This window comes from Spermophilus citellus (genome assembly GCF_964194105.1).
Source record: "Spermophilus citellus genome assembly, chromosome: 12".
Taxonomy (NCBI): domain Eukaryota; kingdom Metazoa; phylum Chordata; class Mammalia; order Rodentia; family Sciuridae; genus Spermophilus; species Spermophilus citellus.
Window position 1 is genome coordinate 32434778 of NC_138198.1, and position 24415 is coordinate 32459192.

Consider the following 24415-nt stretch of genomic DNA (forward strand, 5'->3'; position numbering starts at 1 on the left):
CTGATAAGACAGCATTAATCTTTTCTTTTCATACTAATGGAAAATAAATTTTGAGGGGTAAATTTCATTCTTAAGTTTTCATGTTGAGATAGTATTTCTTCCATTAAAAACATAGATTGTTGGGGGCCACGAATGAATTATGGGTTTGTTTGAGCCATCTCAAGGCAGGAGCATTGCTCTTCTGAGAACTCTTCTTAGAACTCTTGGTGAAATCATGATTGGAGGTCTCCTGTTCTGTGGCTCAGAAGGCCCTAGTTCAAATGCAGCAGCTCAGAAGTAGAGGAGGTGGGTGTAACCTGCTAAGCCCCAACCAAGTTGTTTTTGCCATCTTTTTTCTGTATTCCTCAGGAAGTTCTTCATTTTTCTGAATACCATTGGTGTTCCTATCCATATAAATAAGAAATTTGGGCTCCATTTTGTGGCTAGATCCAGTTCCTACCATAACTGGTCCCTATCAAACCTGCTGTTCAACTGTTTTTCATGTCTTTTGTCTTATTTCTTAATATTTATTTTGATTTTTATTTTCTCAGCTGGCTCACAGTCTGTGCACAGAGAACTGTTTAGTGTTGTACAGGTCATAGCAATAGAGATTGCAAGGTGGCACTGCTATGGGGTAGTCTACAACAAATTTTGCATCTGTTTGTCATGCACAGTATATTAAAATTAAGAAAATTTACCCATTTTTTTCTGGATGTTCTGTATTACTTGAGAAATAAATGATGGAATACTGGATTCTCATTCTTTCAAGGCAATGTTGGCTGCAACCAAGTTGTTCTTGCCTTCTTTTCATAGAATATATGTATTTCATTAAATTTTCCATAACCCTCTCAACTCCTTACTATTTCACAGCTGACTGACTTCACTCATTCATATCAACTGCCTGGCCTTCCAAGCATTTCTTTTGCAATTCCTTGTCTAAAAAATCTGGGTTTATTGAAGTCCTTAATCTTGAAGTGTATTGGGTATGCCAGGCCACCCTGTGGCCTATTTATAGGACTATTCCCAGATGGACTCAGGATGGTGTATTGAAGGTAATGATTTTGAACCCTGATTACTCCCAATAATCTATCCTATTATATATGGTCTATAATATTTATTTTGCTAAAGCAAAATGAAATTACAGGATAATATAATCTACTTATGCACATAGTACTGTCCTCAGTACTCTGCAGAGGAATTAAAGGAGTATAGAGTAAGTGCTGGGTCATAATTATATAAGAAGATCTAATGAAGTGGTTAGTTGTACATCTGTAAAGAGTTGTACTGTGAATGTGTGAGCTGTTAATTTAGACTAAGGAAGGCGTGCAGCTTTGATGAATCTAAGGCAAAAAGGCTCTTAGTGATGTGATTTTCTGATGTGTTTGATATAATATGAATCCTTGGCAAAGTTTGAAACAAAACAAAATACAGTTTTTCATTTATATACATAGTAGAAAAATTTATATGACTGAATGTAATTAAAGCCACAAAGATACTAGTTTGAGTAGATTCGACAAAATATGATTAAGTCCTACTTGGGTTCACTGCAAAACTGCAGACACTTGCTTATGAATATTTGTTATCTGGGGATAAGTCAGAAAATCAGATGATGTCTGAAAAAATAATTCTTCTCTGAAAGATTTTCCTTCTGTTCAGAGGATACCAAACAACCATAAACATACCAAACTCTGCCCCAACTAAATAAATCACAATAGTGCCATTAGTTGTGCCAATGTAGACAAAATTACATGTCTCCAAAATGAATTCAAGAGGTTATTATTGGATGAGGAAAAACCATTGTCTAATGTGAGGAATGTTCCAGAATTACTGGGCATAGATGACCTGGAATGTAAATGGTTGATCTTTTAAGTTTGAATTGACAGAGAAGAAGCATATATAGTTTGCAAAAGTTTGCCAAAGAAGAACATTTATGGATTTGCAGAAACATTCTACTCTTTAACCCAATGATTTATAATATCTGTTCTCGAGTAATTTCTAACAATTTTTAAAGTCCTTTATCGGGACAGAGATAATTCTGTGAAGTCTTCAGAGAAATTTGAAAATAAATCTTACAATTTTTGTATGTGGTATGTAATAAAAAGTAAAAAGAAAAAACTATAAGCAAAATACTTAATATTAGGAAAGACTATTAATGTATATATATTTAATTACATCTTTAGTAATAAACACATACAAAGTAATTTTAACTTTTCACCTGTTTAACAACTAATACAAATACTTTATTTGATCTGATTTATAAATATAAATGTAAAAATTATATAAAATTTTATCTCAGGCTTAATTTGAGGATTACATGTAGATTGAAATTTAATTGCTTATATCAAAATAAAATATATACTGATTTTAAGATCTATTTTATTTTTAAATATTTTAAAGTTGTTGATGGACCTTTATTTTATGTATTTGTATGTGGTACCGAGAATTGAACCCAGTGCCTTATGCATGCCAGGCAAGCGCACTACCACTGAGCCACAACCCCAACCCCTTCAGATCTATTTTAGAATTCTAACATTTTGTTCTAAAATAAGATTTATATTTTTGTATTTTGCTGCCTTTTGTTTATAAGTGAGTAACAAGAAATATTTAGAAAATCACCAGCACTTCACAAATACTATATTCTGAATATGGATAGATTTAAGTCATATAAATTAAAAAAGATATAATACTAACTCCTTTTTTCCTCTGCATTTTTGATGTATAATAGACTTTTTCATGTGCCGTTGAATTTTGAGTTTATAAATACCATTTATAACCTAGTTAATATTATCTTGAGACAAATGTGCAAAATCTTAGCATTTCATGTTTCTCTTTATTTAACTTGTTTTGTAATATCAGTGTTTTTTTATGTTACAAGCAATGCTCTTCTTGCAATGTAGAGTAAATAATATATGACCAATAAGAATAAAGTTATCAGAGAAAATACCTCTAACAGATACATTTGTATAAGGAACTATCTGAATATCTTGTGCATATCAATCTGCTCTTCAGAAATTCCAGCTATAACCCCTTGATATGCACTCCATGAATTATAAATTTGTCACTGATTCTGTTTCAAAGAAAAATAATCAGAATTTGTAATTTAAAATAATAGAAAAATCTTCCTGTTCTTTACTCACTGCCACAACTAACAACTCTAAGAAATTAAAAACCTTTCTCTAAATTCATCTTATAAATCCAGTTTTGTATAATTGTTTGTAATCAGGATCAGAAATACTTTAAATCATCAAAATACAGTTTGACATTTGTGTTATGACTTTTATCTCATCCTTTATCATATTTTTAGGTGCACTGTAACAATCTAAAGCACAGGGTCAATGGAGAAATGGTCTTTGACTAGTCTAGAAAGAAAATAAAAGAGAAAAAAAAAACCCTCAAGTCTTAGAAAAAAAGCATGGGTTTTTAAATTTCTAGTTTCCGTTTTACTCTTCTCTTTTGGTTGGTATCAACCGTGCCATCTGAATATATTTATCATCCGAGATCAGTGAGCAACAGTGCATTCATCTTTAAATAACAAAGACCTAATGTATATTTAATGTATTCATTTGGAATTTAGTATCACTCTACCTAAAATACTGTTTTATACTCTTGAATACATTGGCATTTCCTAAAATGTTCACAATAATATTTTGATGCTCTTCAAGAAATTTTCAACTCTATGGAAAGGCGAATTCTACCTTCCCTTTGAACTTTGGCCTTTGTGACTGCCTTAGCAAACAGGATTTCTGGAAATGATGCTGTGAGAATTCTAGCATGAAGTTAGGTGGTGACATGCATTCTACTTGGCTCTCACTCTCTTGGAACACTCATTGTTCTACCCAGTCACCATGCTATGTGGAAGTCCAGGCTGCTTGGAGTCCTTTGCAGCCAATAGCCTTAATTGACACCTTTGCCATGGATCAACATAACCTGGCTCCAGCCTTCCAGCTGTCTCACTTAACAGTGTGGGTCAGAGTTGAGCTATGTCTCTACTAAGACCACCCAAATTACTGAGGAATAGAGGGAATAAAGTGGAGACCAGGAGAATTGGAAAAAGTGACTCATCTTTTTTCTTATTGCCCCTCCTAATATGCAAACATTCATTAGTTTCAAATGCTATATATTGTAGGGAGTGGGGAGGAAAAAATCAATCTCTATGCTATTGTTTGACAGTTTGTGTCCCCTCCAAAATTTATTTTGAAACTTAATCTCCAATGTAGCATTATTAAGAGATGGGGCCTTTTAGGAGGTAATTAGTCTAGGAAGATCTCACCCTCCTGGATTGCTGTGTCTTTTGAAAGAATTTGAGGTAGGAAATTTGCCATTTCTGTCTCTCTGCCAAGTGAAGACACAGTGTCACCTCCAGGGGAAGCTGTATTAGGTGCCTTCTTGGAAAGAGAGATGGGGCCCTCACCAGACACCAAATCCTGTGGGTACCACTCTTGGACTTGTCAGTCTCCAGAATTGTAAAAAGTAAATTTCTGTGGTTAATAAACTACCCAATATAAAGTATTTTGTTTCAACAGCAGTAGAGTACTAGGAAACACTTACTATATTATTTTAGTTTATTGTTTCTCATTGCCAGGGATTGAACCCAAGTCTTCACACATGCTAGGCAATCACTACCACTGAGCTCACATCTAGTCCCAGACATCCTATTTTTCATTTCTGTTATAAAATCTCTTCTAAAGTTTCACCTATTTCTGTGAATTATATATTCATGACACAAGACACCCTATATCTGAGAGACTACCTAGAAGATGTAATCAACTACTGACTCTTTTCTGTCATAAAATTCTTAAAAGTCAAAATATAGAGGGCCTCTGAAAATCTGTTTCTAAAAGAATTATGATCAAAATCATTTCATGAATTCCAAACTCAAGATATATATTTCTGACAAACTTTGAATAACAGCAAAATATATAAATTAAATTAAGTAATTTTAATTGGTCTTTCTAATCAATTTTGGATATTTTTATATGCTGTGTTTATTTTGTTTCCTAATCCTGGGAAGTGTCTTTTTGTTGAAATGAACATCTTTAAGATTAATAATAATTGATTTTCATTTATCATTTGCTTGGAGTAGAACATTTTCTTCCTGTCATATTTATTAAGAGAATTACAAAATAATGATACTTTGCAATAATTAATTCATCATTACTTTTTAAATGAAAAATATTTAACATTTCTCTTCTGAGGATATTGTGAAGTCATTTACTTTTCACCATCTTTGAATCCTTCTGTACAAAGGTTTATAAAGTATGCTATACCATTGTGATTCTTTTATCCCTCTCTAAGCTGTCATCTTAGTTGTCAATTTTCCTGTGGGAAGGTGTTCTAAAGATGTTTTACAGAGCATCATAGTAGGGCTTTAAACTAAGTGTCTAAAACCATTCTCTAGGAACACAGGGTAAATTAGGTTACATTGGAATGACAGTGTATTCATTTGCAAGTCCCCTGACACAGTCATTTCAACAACTTAGCTTTAGCATTTATAGTCAGCTCCCAGCTGCAGAGGGAAATTCAATGGCCTCATTATTGTGTCTGAACTGAACTGTGTCATGCAGGAGGAAGGGCAAAGACAGAGGCAGATTGGGGCCTTCCAGTTCATCTGCACTTTGAGCTGTTTCAGCAGCATCCTTGGAGTCGGGAGGCAGTTCTTCCGTGAGGAAGCTCTGGTGCCTCTGTAAATCCTAAGCGAATAGCAATTTGTGCCCTTTGAGGCTCGCAGAGGGAGGAGGAATATTGTGGTTAAATAGCTAAAAGCTCCAAAACAATCCAAGGGCAGCACTAGGTGTGGCAAAATGTTAGGGTTTTAGGCACGGGAGAGAAGCAAATATACTTCAGAGAAAGAACTGTTACACGAAGTATGAAATATTTTCCTGGTGATTTGTATTGTAGTCAGGATTTGATTCTTTGAATAGACTTGAAAGCACTCTGGACAGGAATAAATAAAGAGACTGTCATCAATCATTGGATATTTATGCTAAGAAGGACTGTTTTCTTCTTTCTTTGTCATTTGTTTAATGGCCCCCACAGCATGACTCCTGAAGGCTGTGGCTCCAGGCCCTAAAGGCACATGCCCAAAATCCAGCACATGCTCTCCCCATGCTAATTTATCAGTACTATTCAGAGAAGGGGAAAATGAATGTAGGAAACAGCCACAGAAAGAAGAAGGACTTGGCCAAACATCATCCTTGCAGCTGCGTTTCTGCTCCTGGGAGAGCTCTGATTGGCCATCCCTTCCAGCAGCATTTTCAGGAGAGCAAGATTTGCACAGACTCCCACATGGCTTTCTTCCTGTGGAGGAAAAGAAATGGCAGGAACCCCATTAGGCAATTTAAAATTGCCTTCTTATTTCCCATTGAAAGGGAAAGATTTTAGGCCATTTTACAGGATAATAAAATAATGAACAGCAATTAGTCAAACCTCCTGAAAAAAAAAGAATGCTTCCTAGTTGATAATATTTATCAGCACAACTGTGTCATTTATGTAGAAAGGTGCCTTTCACTGATTGCTGTGGGTGTGATTTTCGATTTCCATTTTATATTAAGGCAAACTGTATCCATGTAAACTCTGGGCTGCCACCTTTGTCTTGGAAATAAAAGAAAATGTTTAAGACAAAACCATAATAATTGAGTCCATCAGTAAATTTTGACACTTGAAACTTTCACTTTTTTCCCCCCTAAAATTTGTGGAATTGATTTTGATACAATGTCTATTCTATGTATGGTCAATTCAAATTGGGTCTAAGTAGCCGACATTCTGAGTTTTGCTAATTTCTGAGTATTGAAATATATCTACAGATTGCAAAAGGGTGTGAAATATTGGGCAATAAGCATCATGTTTCTGGGGGAATTAAATAGGTAAAGTCATCATTGTTGGTTTCCATATACCTCTTGGTTAATTGAGAGTTTTCCAGAGTCAGGAAAGGAGAAGGAAGATGAAAGATAAAAATGTTTCACATTGATCTCTCTAAATCCAAGGAAGTGAAGGGAAGAATGGAGATAAAAAGCCCTTAAACCACAAAAAACAGAACTTTGATTTTCTTTAAAAGAAATCTAAGATGGCTAAAGTTTCCCATTTGGGGGCCTTCAAGTTTATATTGTTCATTGAATAATAAATAGTCACCTGGTATTTTTATCTTAAAACATTGTTTCTTATGAATACTCAGGTCTAAATATAATTTAACCTTTGTTCAATAGGCATTTACTGAGCATGTACTATTTCAAAGAATATTTGTTATAGGCTGTGAGGATGAAGAAGATATGAACTTTCCTAGTCACACAGGAAGTAGAATACAGAAAGGTAGATATGTTTGGTTCAATAATGAGGATACAAATAGTGTACAATGAATAATGATAGAAAAGACCATGAATTTCATCTAATTTAATGTCAGAAGGCTTTATGAATTTGCATTTGAGTTAAACCTAAAATAATGATCCAAATTTACATAAAGTGACAGAAATTATAAGTAAAGGTACTTAGTTATTAAAACTCATGCTAGAAAGACTGATTTATAGAATGTATAGAAACAATAAGAGAATATCTGTGAAAATATTATGCTTGTGTGGGTTAGCCAACAAACATCAGTGAAATCCAAATTAGAGCATAGCATACCTAGTTGTAAAATGCATTTGGGGAGACCATATGGATATGAGGATATGAGGAAAATGGAACGGTTATGGATTTTGGAAGGACATCACTTCATATCATGTCTCTTCCTCTCACACATGGAACCATTTCTTAACCTCTCCAAGCCTCAAATGTAAGACATACCTAGTGTACATCCAATAATAAATGGTTTATAATTAAGATTTTACTGAGATACTATGTAAGAAATATATTAATACAGTGTCTAATAGTCAATAAATGGTAGCTGCTATTACGTTGCTATTATTAGTTGTGTTATGGTTATTACATAAAAATTGGAACCATTATTTGTGGCTATGTGTTTTGGAAATAATTCGAATTCATTCTACCCTTATTGTAAACTTGTTTATTGAAAAGTCTATATAGAAAGAGGCTGTGACATTATCAAAACAGCTTTTGCAGATTGACTCAAGCATGTGAAGATGTGTCAGACCAGTGGACACCAGTGAGGAGGCCCTTTCAGTAGACTGAAGATGAGTAAATGAGAAAGACAGACACAAGCCAGAGTTGTAAGTTACTGGTCACTGCACCTGACTACTATGAGAAGGAAGAACTTAAGATATTGATTACATTCGTATCATGAGAAGCTGGAATTAAAGGAAAAATACTTTGAGGGACATACAATATATTCAGCTTACCTTTAGTGTTCAAATTACCTAAAATTAAAGTTATAAACAGAATAGCAATATCAGTAAAATTGTTGTAGATTTGGAGTTATCAGTACAGAAGTCAGCACAAAAATGGGTGCAGTTTTCCCAAAAGGGAAAATATCATGAGGAAGAAGAGACCGAGTTTACAGCACTGAAAAATCCCAACATAAAAAAAGTGAAGTTAATACAAATTTAATGGTTTAAGGAGATAGATTCAAAGAGATTCAAATGTTTTATTTCAATATAAGTAGCATACTTAAGAGGAAGAGAGCTATTGGAATAACTTTAAGAAACAATAAGATCTCAGAATGTGAAGACAAAAAGGATAAGAGAAATAAAGATTCAAAAGGCTATAAGAATTTTGAAGCACTACTATATAGAAGAGACTTTCCTTGTCTCCTTACATTATCCCCTCTTCTTCTCTTTCCTTTTAGAAAATTTCTTATCTTACTTCTTTTTTGATGTAGAGAGAGAAAAAGACTCTTCTACTTTGGGATTCAACATAGATAACTAAGACAGATTAATTAGATCTAAGGCCATCTATGTATGCTATAGGAAGCCACCATTCCTTGGTTACATACTTATTACCACTGAAGTTCTTTCTTTCTTGTTGTAATTTTGAGGATTTTATTTTACAAAGCTAAGGGCACAAATCCTCTGCAAAAATTTCTAATGAGATAAATCATCTTATTTAAATATCAGCTTTACACTTTCCCTACCAAGCCTATTAAATATATGCTCTATATAGTTTTATATATGCCTATTCTGTATTTCATAGAATTGTTTGATTGCAAACTATGGGTATATATTCAACTAAGCTGTAATAGATGGAATTAAAGGATTTAATAACTTCATAATCTAAGTCATCACTATATTTTGATTTGAAAACAAATTTTTGAGTATGAAAAATTTGAAGAAGATTCTATAAAGATATCACAAGTAAGACTTGCTTTACTTCTCAGAAAAAAGAGTAAGAATCAGAGAAGAATGATTAAAATCTTTAAAATATTAAAGGAATTTTTTTATTAACTGCACTAAGTGCTATATGAACAGGATTTTGGTAATTGACTAAACTGTATTTATCATATCAAAGATGGGAAATTTAAGTTACAAATAGGTTCATCATCTGATAACATGATGAGACTATATTTGACATTTTCTTCAATAACTATCACTGATAAGGCCTATCAGATAGGAAGAGACAATCTTTGTCTCTTACTCTTCTCTCCAAATCATGATGTTGCATGATCTCCAAATAAGAATTTTTTCTTTCATTTTGACTTCTAAGGATTTTCTCAGCTGTTTTTGCACCCCCAAAGCCCAAAGCTATTTCTTTTTATTGCGCTCTACACTACATGTAGTTCTATTCTTCTTTCAGATTGTGCTCAAAAAGTCAAAAAGGTAAGAAATTTTAAGCAATGGGCTAATCAAATGGTAGTTTGATACATATCATACTTTAAACATGAATTTATAATTTAGTCACTTTAAGTCAAACAAACTTAAATTAGACTTCCTCTTAAACAGTCATAAATGTTTACAAGGGGGAAAGGACCAACATATTGAAAACATAATTCCTCAGAGCAAGTGTCTTAAACATTTGGTTTTGTAGTTGTGTTTGCCCCCTCAGACTTCACATTTACTTTATGTGGGTAACAACAAACATTACTGAAATAATTATGAGATTCAAGGTACTGGCCCAAAATGAAAGTAGTAGTACTAGACACCTGTTCAGACAAGCCAAAGTGAAACCAGTTCTTTCCTGCAATGTCTCAGCTGGCATTCATAAGCCATAATAAATAAAAACAACCTGGTAGTTGTAAGTCCAGGCTGGACAACATTTCATGAAAACTCTAAAGGGGTAAAGTCAAGGAAGACTACTGAGGCTCCACAAGGCCAGGGATGTGTACCAACGTGATTGACTAAGATATTTCCAATGTTCGTATCACTTCATGTCCCTCCTAGTAGTTCAGTGTAAGAGTTGAATAATTGAGAAATTGCATAATGATGAATTCATTGATTAATGAAGAAGTGACAGAGTTGAGTCGTCTTAAAGGATCTTGAAGAATTCAATATTTTGGAGCATTTGCACTTTGGGTGTGAGCAATTGAAAGACTTCTTGTTAGTTTGGCTGCTCAGCCCCAACCTTTCCCTGTGGCTGATCCTAGGGGTTTCAGGTTTCTTGGCTTCCCCCATGTATCATTTCTCTCTCTGGTCTTCGGATGTTCTTCAGCATCTTCATCTGGTGTCCCAGAGAGTTTGGGCTGGCCTGTTTCCAGCAGAGCAGCTGGTGAAGGATGGACCCACTGGAAGATATGGGTCTGCAGATGGGAGACTAGTATTTTCGCTAACCAAACTTATTGAAGCCACTTCTGCAGTACCAACTCAAATGGGAGATCTTGCCCTCAAATGTATAGAAAATGATATTTCCTTAAAACATGGTGGAACCTTTTGAAAGAACACTATGATTCTTTGAAACCTCATAAATGATTTGGCCTGCTTAGCTGTTCCAGTAACATACTTGTTAGCATACGATTTTTGATGATCTCTTTTCAGCAGTCTGTATATTTAGAATACATTGTGTGTGTGTGTGTGTGTGTGTGTGTGTGTGTGTGTGTGTTGGGGGGGGGCTTCCTTGACTTTTGTGAAATCAGAATACTGATATTTTTTGATCATTTTTTTAATCATTAAATACTTTCTGTCTACTAAACTTATGTATAAGCCTTTATGGAAGTTAATTCAATCAGTAGAAAATAGTTCTGCAGCACTACCAGTACCATACTACACAGATCATTATTTGTTTTGAGAAAAGATGTAAGAATGGTAGAATTTGAAGTTTAATTTTGTTTTATGGAGCAAAGGAGGTAATTGAGGTTGCCAGTGGTAGATTCAGCACGATTAGGCTAAATTCTCCAAAACCCAGTTGTTGAGTCTTACTGTTATCTCCTGGGTGCCTGAAACTGAGTCACAGAACACTGTTAAATGTTTGTTGAATAAAAGCCTTGATAAGTATAATTAAAAGCTTTTTTTTCTTCCTGTTGTTAGAATGAACACTATAATTGTTTCTCTAAAACATGTGACTCTGAACTTCATTGGTTTGAGCGAAAAAGTTCTCTTTCTCTTTTTTTTTAAATGAGAATTTGAATTTTGATGATAGATTCTAATATCAATATTTTGCCTAAGATGCTTTGTAAAAAAGTTTTTATGTCAGAAAGTGAAAGCTTGTTCAGGAAAAAAAAATGCTTGTTTTTTCCCTAGTATTTTTATGGTTAATTACTTTTACAAATAATATGTCTTATATTTTATATTGTATATGTTTGAGTGCTATATTTAAAATATCAAATTTATGACTCAGTGCTATTACATTTTGATCTTTGCAAGTTATTTATATGATAATTCTAAAGAAATTGTTTTGTTTTCAGTGTATCAAATCTAAGTGATGTAATTGTATTTCATATCATTTGATCTTAGTGAAAATGTTCTATTTTATGCATTCTGTATCTTATAGTGTTTTTTGGTAGTTTGTATCATTTATCAACAAGTAAGTCAAATAACAAAGATGCTAGTTTGATGTGATCTTAATTTTTTGTAGATATAGAGATATGTACCTCTTTTTTTTTAAGATACTGGGGATTGAATTCAGGGTCACTCAACCACTGAGCCACATCCCCAGCCCTAGTTTGTACTTTGTTTAGAGGCAGGGTCTCACTGAGTTGCTTTGTGCCTCACTGTTCCTCAGTCCTCACCATTGATTAGGCTGGCCTTGAATTTGAGATTCTCCTTTCTCAGCCTCCCAAACTGCTGGGATTACAGGCGTGTGCCACTGAACTCAGCTCAGAGCTATCTATATTCTCAAGCCTCGCAGGTGGTTCTACAAAAGGGGACAAATGGATGGGCAAAGTGTAGTTTTGTTTAGCAACTTAGTTAATAGTTATTGATTTGATTTTTTTTAGTTAAGAACCATACAAATTGTATGATTTTTATACCAAAGAGATGCTTAATTCAGTATTATAAAAAATATTTTATTATTTATTCTGAAAGTTGCAATTTTTAAAATATATAAAGAAAACTTATTAAAAGCAAATTTTACTTCAAAAAGAATTCAGAATTTTAATGGTACAGGAGAAAATGGAGATGCTTAGTTTAGAACAGTGGCAAACAAAGAGCATGATTCAAGACAAAGTATTCAAAATTTACTCTGGAATATTCTGACTTGGAGAAGCTCAAGACAATTTAATAAAAGATATTTAAGAGAAAATCATCATTGATATTGGGGCTATCATTAGATGAAAGCTGTTTGTATATATATTTTGTAATCAATACTACACAACAATGAGTAAACTCAGAGAGAAGTAAAAGAGACCAGTGTGTAATTAAGTGGAATGAAAAGGGAAGCAAGCTTTATAGACAAAATTTGCATTGGCAACACATTGCTTCTCATGGTGGGAATGAATGAAATGAGTGAGGATTCAGTAGCTTGATGGGTGCAGTGTAGACCTAGCATTTGTTTCAGCACAATTTTCATCTGAGTTGAAAAGGCAAAGGTAAAGAAAGAACTTAGAGATACAGAATAGGAAAACATGCCTCGCCAATGTCTAGAGTGAAGAAAGTGTTGTTATAGTCAGCATTTCAAGCAGGATGGGCCCTTCATCTTTGGCAGGAGAGAAGAATCTAAGAACTTTTACTGAGAGTGTTCAGAAGGGAGAAGATTGTATGTATACGTATGCATATATTACTTATAAACATAAAATTGAATATATTTCATTGATTAAATGTTTGTATCTATATGTATTTTTGTTCATATATCTTATATATTGTTATGGTTTACATGTGGTGTCCTCCAAAAGCTCACATGTGAGACAATTTACTAAAGTTTGGAGGAGAAATTATTGGGTTATAGCCTGAAAGTAATCAGTGAATTAATTCCCTGATGGGATTAACCAAGTGATGACTGTAGGCAAGTAAGGTGTTGCCAGGGGTGTGGCTATGGGGTATATATTTGTATCTGGAGAGTGGAGTCTCTCTCTCTCTCTCTCTCTCTCTCTCTCTGCCTCTTGATTATCCTGTGAGCTTCTTCCCTCTGCTATACTCCTCTGCCATTCTCCTCCGCCATGATGTTCAGCCTTACCTGGAGCCCTGAGGAATGGAGCTGGCTATATAAGGACTGAGACCTAGGAAACCCTGGGCCCTTAAATTAACTTTTCCACTTCTATAGTTTTTCTGATCAGGGCCTTTATTCACAATAGCAAAAAAAGCTGACTAAAACATATTTATAATTTTATAAAAATAAAATTCATACCATTTAGTGTGAACTCCTGAGTATTCAGAAAAAAATAGGTAGTCCAATTCCTGAGGAAATTAGTTTGTTAATCTCTGCAAAAAAGATAGTAGATAGTGTAAAAGTAACTATTCATCTTATTTTAGCCCATGATGAATTTATTGTGTTTGCCTACAAAAAGTGTGATGGAAAAGTCAAGATGTGCAGCTTAGTCAAGAAGCAGCAGAGTAATGTAGTTACATAATCAAACAAATTACTGTGGCCAAGTTTTCTTTTGTATAAGAAAATGGACAGAAGACATCCACTTTTAACTATGTAGCCCGTATTAAAACAGAAAAGTTGGACTTTTCTGCCAGTGCCAATGCAAAGATGTTTGTAAAGCTGGATTTCCAAATTGGACAATATGTTTCAGTCAGAAAACATCCTAAGAGGCTTAGGATGTTAGCTGGATTAACATAGGAAGCCATCTTTATGCACATGCCAAGAAGATTCAATTTATCAAAGATGATTTTCTTCCTGAAGTTTTGTTTGCTTGCCATTCACAAGGAATTTTTAATTCAACATTTCCTGAGTTCATCTGTAGATTCATTTGCAACAAAGAGGTAAAATATTTGAAAGGGTGGCTTCGTTTTCTAGAGACAGAGACAGAATCGAAGGTGCTCCAGGAACAAATATGAGTTTTCCTGAAATACTGGTTCAGGGCTCCAGGTGGGATGAAGCATAGGCTGATCATGAAACTGATACATATGAAAACTGTGCCTGAGAGTGTTTGAAGGAGACTGTCAGTAATATTGGGTTAGCATTTATCTTCAGGGAGGGTGAAAATGCTTCAGGGTTACACAAAATAGTAGGAACAAAATGCCCCCTTCTTTGGCTTTAACCACCCTTTCTTTGTCCTCTCCTCCATCTTCAACAATCTTGCAGGCAAAAATTTCATTAATGCTGTAGTGTGTGATTATGCCTTTTATTGTTTATTTTTTTTTGCATGCCTCCTAAGAAGACAATCGCCCTTGATATCATGGTGATATTTTAGCAATTTTTTATAGCCTCTTTCCAGTCCCTTATTATTAAGCATTTCAACCTCATTAATAATTGATGTCCACATTTAAGTCACCAGTTAGAAAATACCTCTAAGATTTTACTTTATTAGCTTTTGAGTAAAAGTTCCCCAAATCTCCTCTGCATTTTGTTAAAAATGAATGCTATATATCTTTTGATAAAACCTACAGAGTTAAGTGCTTAATAAAATACTACATGACTAAAATGACAATTAATATTTTAGTATTATGCTGAAGTATGAAGATTTGCCTGCAAAGGTATGAATCACTGGTTTTTCATTTCTTTAATTCCTGTATTAATTGGTACTTGAGGCAATAAACCATAACATATAACTCTGGCTTCAGATAAGCTTTAATGAGAACCTGACCTTTGCTTGGATACTTCTGTGACAGTGAAAGAGTTCAAGATAACCCTTTGAAGCTCAAATTTATGAGATAAATGTTCTTAGCATTTCCTTATCTTACCCTGAGCTGATTATTGAGGATATTTTGGGATTTATAATTGAGATTTGGAAGAAAATTATATTCTATTATATCCAGTTCAATGAAAGTTTAAATAGCATTAGTGTAACGTCTTTAGTTCATTATCTCATACCTAGAAAGGAAATGAGGTTCAGAGCTCAGCAAAGGGCATGCAACTGTCCTAAAAGTATGTTATGAAAACAGTTGAAGGACCACACATATTTTACCAAGTCTTAGTAAAGTGTTCCTTAGAAGGGGTGAGTTTTTAGTCATTTATTTATTGTCTTAGTGAACTCTGAACTCAGTGGTTAAACTGTGTGTTGTTATGGAGTCATCAAAGAATCTTACAGCTCAAGCATTTTAAAAGAGATGCAACCAAAAAAGAAAACAAAACCAAAAACAAAAACCAGAAAAATACATGGAATTAGGAATGTTTAATATATACAGGTAGACAAGTAATTTCACTTTGAAAGGGCTTACATAGTCTTTTTTATCATTCTTAAAAGAACCATGGCATCACATTGGGAAAGGCTGGATATAAGTTGACAGATAAAAGGTAGAGGATGTAAATGTAGACCATGTGGGCTTACATAGACCAATGAGATCCCTCATAACACCAGGACAGCATCCCTCTAGAATTTTTATCTTACTTATATTCTTTGTAGCAATGGGTAGTTTTCACCATTAGTAATACATGACACTAACCCCAACCTTCACAAATCTGATATTTCTCTTTTGTTCTCTTTCTATTCTGATCACTCTTTCTAAGCCAGATTTCTTCCAGATGCTCAGTATTTTCTAAATAAGTAAATATCCAATGAGAAGATTACTTCTCATTGCTTCTAGCTATCACAACTGCTGTTAATCAACCCTTTAATTGATAGAGGGGAAAAGCTACAGGGTTCGTGCGTATCTAATTCAATAGAAAACCAGGCTCGTGCATTTGGTCATATCTTTATTGAACTAAAAGTGAAATAAGGTTAAAATACAATAAGTAAGAAGATAAACTTGTAGCAGAGGAAAATGATAAGACAATAAAAATATATCTGCAATTATTTTTTTTATTTAAGCTGGTTTTGGAATCACTGACTTAGTGAAGGCTGAATGTAAGACATGACAACTTCAGAATTTAGTAATGCCATATTCCCTCCCCTCCCCTCCCTTATCCACACACACACTTGCTCACTCATACACATGGCCTAACCATGCCTATAAACCCTAAAGTGAAGCTTTCCAATAATTAAACCTTTTCCTACCCATTACAGAAATGCTAGTGCAAATTTTCTTTCATAGGAGAGATCTCACTGGGAATAGACCTACTACACAACGTGAAAGATATCTAAAATAGATACCCAAGTCTTTAGTCTTAGACATAAACAAATATCCATGGATTTACAAGTACATCAAGCACATTAAGGCAAGTGAGAAGTACTTAAGACAGTACCCAGTTAAACAAACAAAGCGACCCTGAGTGAAGCTGATAATTCAGGGAACAGAAAAAAAAAATGAAGTGATTAATGTATAGTGAGATATTTGATAGCAGGGTGCTATAAAAAGCAAATAAATGCCAAAAAGAAAATTAGATGTGAAACAAGGTGACATAAACATTATACCTTATCCTACCCATTACAGAAATGCTAGTGCAAAATATGATTGCCTATAGCAGAGAAGGAGTATTTACAGTGATTAAAAGGGTAGAATTTGGAATAAACTGGCACTGTTTAAATATGTTATTTAATTGTTGGTTGTGTCATTGGTCAAGTGATTGAGACCCTCAGTTTCTTTATAAGACTGTAGGAGCTAGCACTATTTAATTTTTTCATCAAAAATTCAATAAATATGTGAAAAACAAGCCCAAGCAAAAATAACATTTGACACATATATTTAGGATAGAATTAGCATCAAGCGTGTATTAAACTTTCTCACAAATTAATATGTAAAGCAGCACTGCTAGAAATTCCATTAGAAACTCAAATAACATTTCAAAGAAGGTGAAATAGTATTCAATCTATTCCTAATCAGAAAATGAAAATAAAAATGACAAAAAGATACTACTTTATGTGATCTATATTCACAAAAAAATATTCCAAAATTCTGATAATACCCAGTGTTTGTGTAGAGTGGCATGAACTGCTTTATAGTATAGGTGAAATTCAATTTGATTTATTTATATTTTGAAAATAGTTCTTATCATCTTATAAAGTTGAAGAAATGTATATTTGAAACTGAGCATTTTTCTACCAAGTTTATAAACAAGAACTGTGTTTTTGAACTTTGGGTTGCAACTGCAATTGTCTTACAAGCATTTAAAAATATTAAACAGAACAATGTAGACAACAAAACAATGTATGTTATATATAAATAATATATATGTAATAGAGTATAATATGGAAATAAATTAGAAATTCTAGAGTGACTTTTAAGTAGGTAAAAATTGTTTGGAGTAACTTGACTTTTTTTTTTTTTTAATGAGTGCCCAGGTATGTAACTTATGTTAAATGCAAACTGTACTTTATTGTGGATTCTGGACTTTGGAAGTTCTTGCCTAGGAAAATATTTACACATTTGAAAAAGTGCATAACTAAACGTTCATGGTAACATTGCCATTAATAGAACAAATAGCCTATAATTAAGAAAAATATCTGTTGACAAAAAGAATAGCAATGTAAGTTGCAGTATAATGACACAATGGAATTTTATTCAGTCGTGAGCATCAATGAACAACAGTGTCACATATCAATAAGGATGATCTTAGATACCTAACAGCCAGTGAAAACATCACATTGTAAAAGAGCATGCATAGCATGATTCTGTTCTATAATTAAAAGCAATCAAGCCAATGTTTCATCATAAGTCTTGTATTCTATGACAATCCCATTTTAATTACCATCTTTAATAAAAATTAAAACAGGGAAGTGTTTTTTGATGGCTTAAGATTCTTTTGCAAGACTAGAATTTTATCACAAATTCAAACATTTTCAAGTATAGGGTGATTTGAGCCAATTCTCTTTTTCCAGTTTATAGATCTTAAAGAAGGAAGATCAAGAAATCTATTTCTTATAAAGATGCTCCTTATGCCCCCTGCCCACAAGATTAGCAAAAGAGCACCTCTGTAGGAGTTGAAATGATCTTTGAAATTCACCCAAGTTCTATCATCAATGGCATTTCTCTAATACAGGAAAGAGAAGGAATTATATGCATTTCTTTAATAAGAAACAAAATTCCCACTGAGAAACTGAAGAAGGTAAAGGTCCAGAGTGTTTCAGCTGCTTGGTAGTGAGAGAAAGTAAAGGTTTTCTGAGTGTATAAAGAAAAGCAAAGTTTAATAAGACTAGTTTATTCAGATTAGATTGCATAACATTTATGTGGCTCTTTGTGTTTAAATTGCACCAAGTTTTGTATTGATTTAGTTTTATAAAGTCAAAAGATAGCTAAAGGTTTAAATAATTCAGTTATATGTTTATGTGTAAATAATAAATAGTTGTCCTAATTCAAGTACTTATGTTTGAGAAAAATCTCTAGCTTAATCTGAACTAAGCAGTCTGAAAAATTTCTTTCCATTTTCTTATTCAATGCTTTGACATTTGGGCTTATTTTCTGTGTTCCATTGGAGTAGCTTTAAATTTTCCCAGTAGAAAAAAATAGCCTAAAGATAAGAAATTTCATTAGGGGGAATAATTATCAGAATCCAGTAATTATTAAGTAATAATTAAATGGTTAACTTTAAATCAGTGCTTTCCAAATTTTTGGTCACATATTCCATCAATTAAAAATTTGTTAGTCTGGCTGGGCTTGGTTGAAGCAACCCTGTAATGCCAGTGGCTCAGGAGACTGAGCCAGGAGAATGATAAATTCAAAGCCAGCCTCAGCCAAAGCAAGGTGCTAAGCAACTCAGCCAAAGCAAGGCCCTAATTCTGTCTCTAAATAAAAATACAAAATAGGGCTGGGGATGTGGCTCAGTGGTTGAGTGCCCCTGAGTTCAATCCCTGGTACCTGCTAACCCTTCCCCACAAAAAGTTTTAGTCTGTATCCTTAACATATGCAGGTTTGTTTCTAAATTGTATGATTATTACGTATAAGTATGTTATTTTGTGAGTTAAGCATGAAACAATTTTGTTCTAAGTTTGCATAGCAAAATATTTAATTCCAATATTTTTTAATTTCAAAGCAAGGGATTGCCTTAGTTGTTCCTAGAGAATGTGGCCTACATGTTGATCAATGTTTTAATCCCAAATTATATCTTAATCTCTTTGCCAAGAGCTATGTTTTTTTTTCTTTTCTTTTTTTGCAATTAGCATGGTTTTTTGAGGGCTGAATCAATAATCAATGTGACTTTTACATGCTACATAATGTTCCAAGATAAGGTACTGGATAGAAAGCTCAAATTTCCTACCTGTTTGGGTACGCTGGGAAAATAAGAAAGATCACCCTGAAGTCTTCCTGTGTTTTATTTATTTATTTATTTATTTATTTATTTATTTATTTATTTATTTATTTATTTATTTATTTTCACAGAATTTGCCAGCTGTGCCTGGCTTCAAAGTCTTGTTTTTATGGTTGGTAGGTCATCAGAGGGAAAGTAGAGACTGGAAACCTAGCCTAAAGAATTAGGAAATAGCAACTTCTTTTTTTTTCTTTATAAAAGAAAGAGCTAAAGATAGTGATAATGAAAAACAAGAATTAAAATTAATAAAGAAAGGAAATAAAATAGGAGACATTGCCGAGCTTCTAGGAGACCAGTAGCTTCAATGTTCAGCTGCTGTTTTTTACTGCTAAAATCCAACCTCATCCTCAGCAAAAAGTTATGAAAGCAATGGTCACAACATGCTTACTTTATGAAAATATTTTATTTAAACCAAGTTGAAAAATGGCTCTGAAGTTGAATAAACTCACAATAAAACCAAATGAAACCTAAAGCAATTCATGAGATAAATTATATTTTAATATTTTAAGTAAGGTAGTAGAGGGCAATCATTGATAAGAGCTATTCAGTCCACAATTCTCTTTTACTAACAGAAAAATATTTTACTATAAGACCAGAAAAATAAGGACTGGATAAAGGCAGAAAGACATGTGGCAAAGAGAATACTGGGATTAAAAAAAGTGAAACCAATATAGACAAGTTATGTCTTGACAGAGTAGTAAGAAAAAATATTTTATTGATGAGGTGGAGAGCATAAGGCTAAGAGGTCTAGTTCTAAGAATCTCTTTTTGATATTTTTGCCAAAATGAGTTTTACCCTTTGTTCATATCAGTAGTCCCCACTCCTTCTTCTGAGCAGTAAGTTTCTCCACACTCTCTTTACAAAGAAAACTAACCACAAATACACATGCAGGTGTGTAAGAAGCCAACCTTTTCCAGCTCCAGCCCTCTCACTGCACTATGTCTGTGTGCATGGGCCAAAGCTTTTCTTTAGGTCTTGATGAACAAAGAACACCTCATTGAGATTTCATGGTTGTGCTTTCTTACCAAGATTTTTTAAGGGGCAGGCTGGAATAAGGATTTGTTAACTTTCTAGAATGTATTATGTAACAAACTTTTGACTGTGGAAATACTGGCCGTGAGTTTTTGCTCTATATAAGTTTTTATTTTCTCTCAAATATGTCAGGTACTCTACCTAAGGATTTGCTTTGAAATAACAGATAAACAATAATGGATATATTTGTATTTCTGCTGGACAGCATTGATATGAAATGAGATGAGGTAAGATGAGCCAAGTTTAACAGTTCTTTTGTAACATCGTTAAATATTTCCCTGTAAGAATAACTCAGGGATCTTTTTTTTTCCCCTCCTGGTTGTATACATCTTATTCTTAAAATCTCAATGTTCAGTGTAACATAGAATAGGTAAAATAAGTTCTTATTTTACACAAGGACTGAATATCAGTACCCCTAATTTTTTAAGCCAGAGGGAATCCCAGTCTATTTAACTGGGGATTTTAATATGATTAGGTGGTGGTGCTGAATAGAATTGATGAATGTTCATGTGATTGATTTATTGTGTAGTAGTGGATCATCTAGGTGGTAAAATCAATCGGAGTCTCTGTAACATTTGCTTTAGTTAAGAGTAAGAAAAAAAAATGTTGCCACCCCACAGTTTTTGGACTAAGCTGAAGAAATGGGAATTAATGAGGCTCATTTCCACAGTGAGCTGCCCTAAGTTCTGCAGAAGTCAGAGGGCAATGAAAGGATATAATTACTTGTATTAAAGAGAAATGGCCATGGGATCTAGCTTGATTTCAGTGTGATTTAAAACGGAAAGACTTTTACACATATTTAATTTGATGTAAGTGACTTTTGGTAGGGGTGGGACCTAGAAGAGACAGCATACTATGTGAAAATGTAGTTACTGGATATAAATAGAAACATGTACTCAGACACTGCATTGAGAAAAATTAGAATATGTAAACCTAGTCCCCTGCTGTACACTCTATAAATCCAGCAGCTAAACTGAGAGCTAAGAAAATACAGATTACAAGTATATTGAAAAAATTTGGAGATGATGCAACAAAAACAACTTTTATTTCACAATGCATGATAAACATTTTCTACTTTTACCTGTGCATATATAAGTATAATAAAGTTCACTGAAGTGTTTCAGATAATTTATTTTCTAAAATAAGTGGAAATGATGGCTAACCCCTATTGATTCCCTCACCTTCCTTTAGTAGAGATTTTGCTTATTAATCTTTTACAAAACTATACATTTTCATAAATATTATATTAAATATTAATTAATTATTAGTATTATTAATTAACTATTATAAATATTATATTTATATCATTTATTTATTTATATTATTTATTCACACTGTTGGTTTATCTTTTGCTACATTTTTCTAGTTGGACATCTTTCCAAAGTCCAGTTAGATATTTTGTCTTAAAATCTCAAGATACTATGATTTCTATAAATAGGGATTAGATGTCTCCATATCTGAGCAAATTATGTGGAATATAACAAGTAAAAAAAAATTTAAGTTAATGGATAAAGGAATGGATAAATCTTGAAATAGAACACGAGGAAATTATCATTACCTGTAGGAGGGAATATCAACTTGTGACAGTATTTTAGTGAGAACTAGATATTAATCTACAAATTTTAAATGTTCATGGTTGTTGACTAAGAAATTATGCTATATATACAATATAGATATATTTATCCACCTATAAAAAATTTACATGGATGCACACATCTACAGTTACATGTGCTGTAGCAATTTTTTTTAAATAAAGAAATGAACTGGAAATTCCAATCAATGGGTTTGGGAAAATAAAAGGCAGAACCCTGCAAAAGAAATTAAAAAAAAAAAAAACATGGGATAGCTTTGTATTTATTCAGACAGAATAACATTGAAGACCCAAATAGGTAACATTGAATCTATTAATATTTAAGCATCATTACTATGTTTCAAGAAACCGTCTGAGTATTATTAATTTATATTGAAATAGTGTTCATATTATACAAGTAGGTAGGTACTATTATTGTTCCAATATTTTAAACGAAGAAACTAAAATACAAGCAGATTAAGTAATTTGTTTGGAGTCACACAAATTGGTAATCAGGAGATCAGAATTTGATTTCAGGCTGTCTGGCACTGTGAACCACAGTTATAATGACTTTTCATGCCTTTTTAAACTATTTTAATATACCTGTTTGTAAAATGTGGAAAATAATATTCCTTACTTTATAAAGATTTTGTGATTCTTATGAAGGCTAAAATAGACAATTAACATAAATCTTTATTTAAATGTCTGCCATATATTATGAAATAAATGTTATATTTATGGAAACAAGTGCATGTATACATATGGTAGTGTATAAAGTGGTTTTACTCTGACATCAAGTTACTAACAGTTTCAAATTTTACATATTTTCATGACTTGTTTACAATGAACACTAATTGATTTATTGTCTTAAAAATAATGTAAGGTTACATGTAAAAATGCAAATGGTAAGCTGAGAATAGTATATCTTATAGTTAAATATCCTCTGAAAATGTATTATTGTTTTCTATTAAACTGTTCATTTGAAAATATATATATTGTAATAAAAAATGAGATCCAGATTGAGTTTCAAATGTAAATTGTAATAAAAAATAAGATTCAGATCACAAAGACACAATTGTTATTTCATTTATTTCAGCTTCTTTAATCATTTAATTATGCAAGTATTTTGTTTTATAGTAAAATGCTTACTGAATTTTGGATTATGGAATTGAAATTTCTAATTTTTTCCTATAAAATTGATAATTTCCTTGGTAATAAAATGAAAATCCAAATAGTATGCTCTTCCAGCAAAACTATCCTATGTTCTATAGGTGAAACTCTGAACTTTGACAGCTCTAGATATTTCTTTAAAAAACGCAATATTCCTCTGAAAATAGTTTTTTGGGGAGAGTTTCTCCACACACCTTTATATTATTAAATTATAATTCTCATATTCAACATTGCCACCTACAATCCAAAATTAGAGTTTTTCTAGTTCTAATTCCATAGTAAACATTTTGCAAAATTAATTTAGGATATGCAACTACTTCTTTCCTTTTGCAGGTGATACAATTAAAGATAACATGTCATATTTCTTATATCTAGCACCCTAAAGGAAAATGTGGATAGAGGAAAAAGATAGGAACAATATGTGTCAGTCATGAAGGAGAACTGAAATCCAGCTTGTATAGCAAAAATTAAATGACTAAAAATATCTAATCAACAGTGACATTTTTGAGTACCAGCTGTGCAATGTGGCAGGATTTGTCTTCATTTGCAAGAGAGATTCTATAGCTCGTCAGACCCTAGTGAGTAAAGTATAGAACCAGGAAATGTGTTGGCAGTCCCAGTTTTGGCCCTCAGTGCAGAAATTAATCCAGGAATATTCATCTGTTTAAAGGGGATGTTGATAACTGTTAGTACATCATTCCTGAAGAAATATAAACTAAAAAGTTTATGGAAGTTTATTTCTGAAAGATGAATGCTTCCAAAGTATTATAGGTGCTGATTTTAGGAGCTAGTTTTGTGATCTTATATAAGTTATTTAATTTGTCTAGGGCTCAATATTTTCATTGATAAGATGAAGATTATAACAGTATCTATTTCTCATGGATGTATGCATATTCAATGAGGCAACATGTAAAAACATTAGCACAAAATCTCAACATATTTTAAGCATTAAATTTAAACTATTAAGATAACTGTCATGATTTAAACACTTTTCATCCTATCTTTTGCTTTTTGAATGTATGTAGGTTTTTATTTAAATTATTATTTGATGATGAATTCAAATTTTTAATTTTATATCATATATACTTTATTCAAATATGTTACTACCCTATAAGTGAACATCTA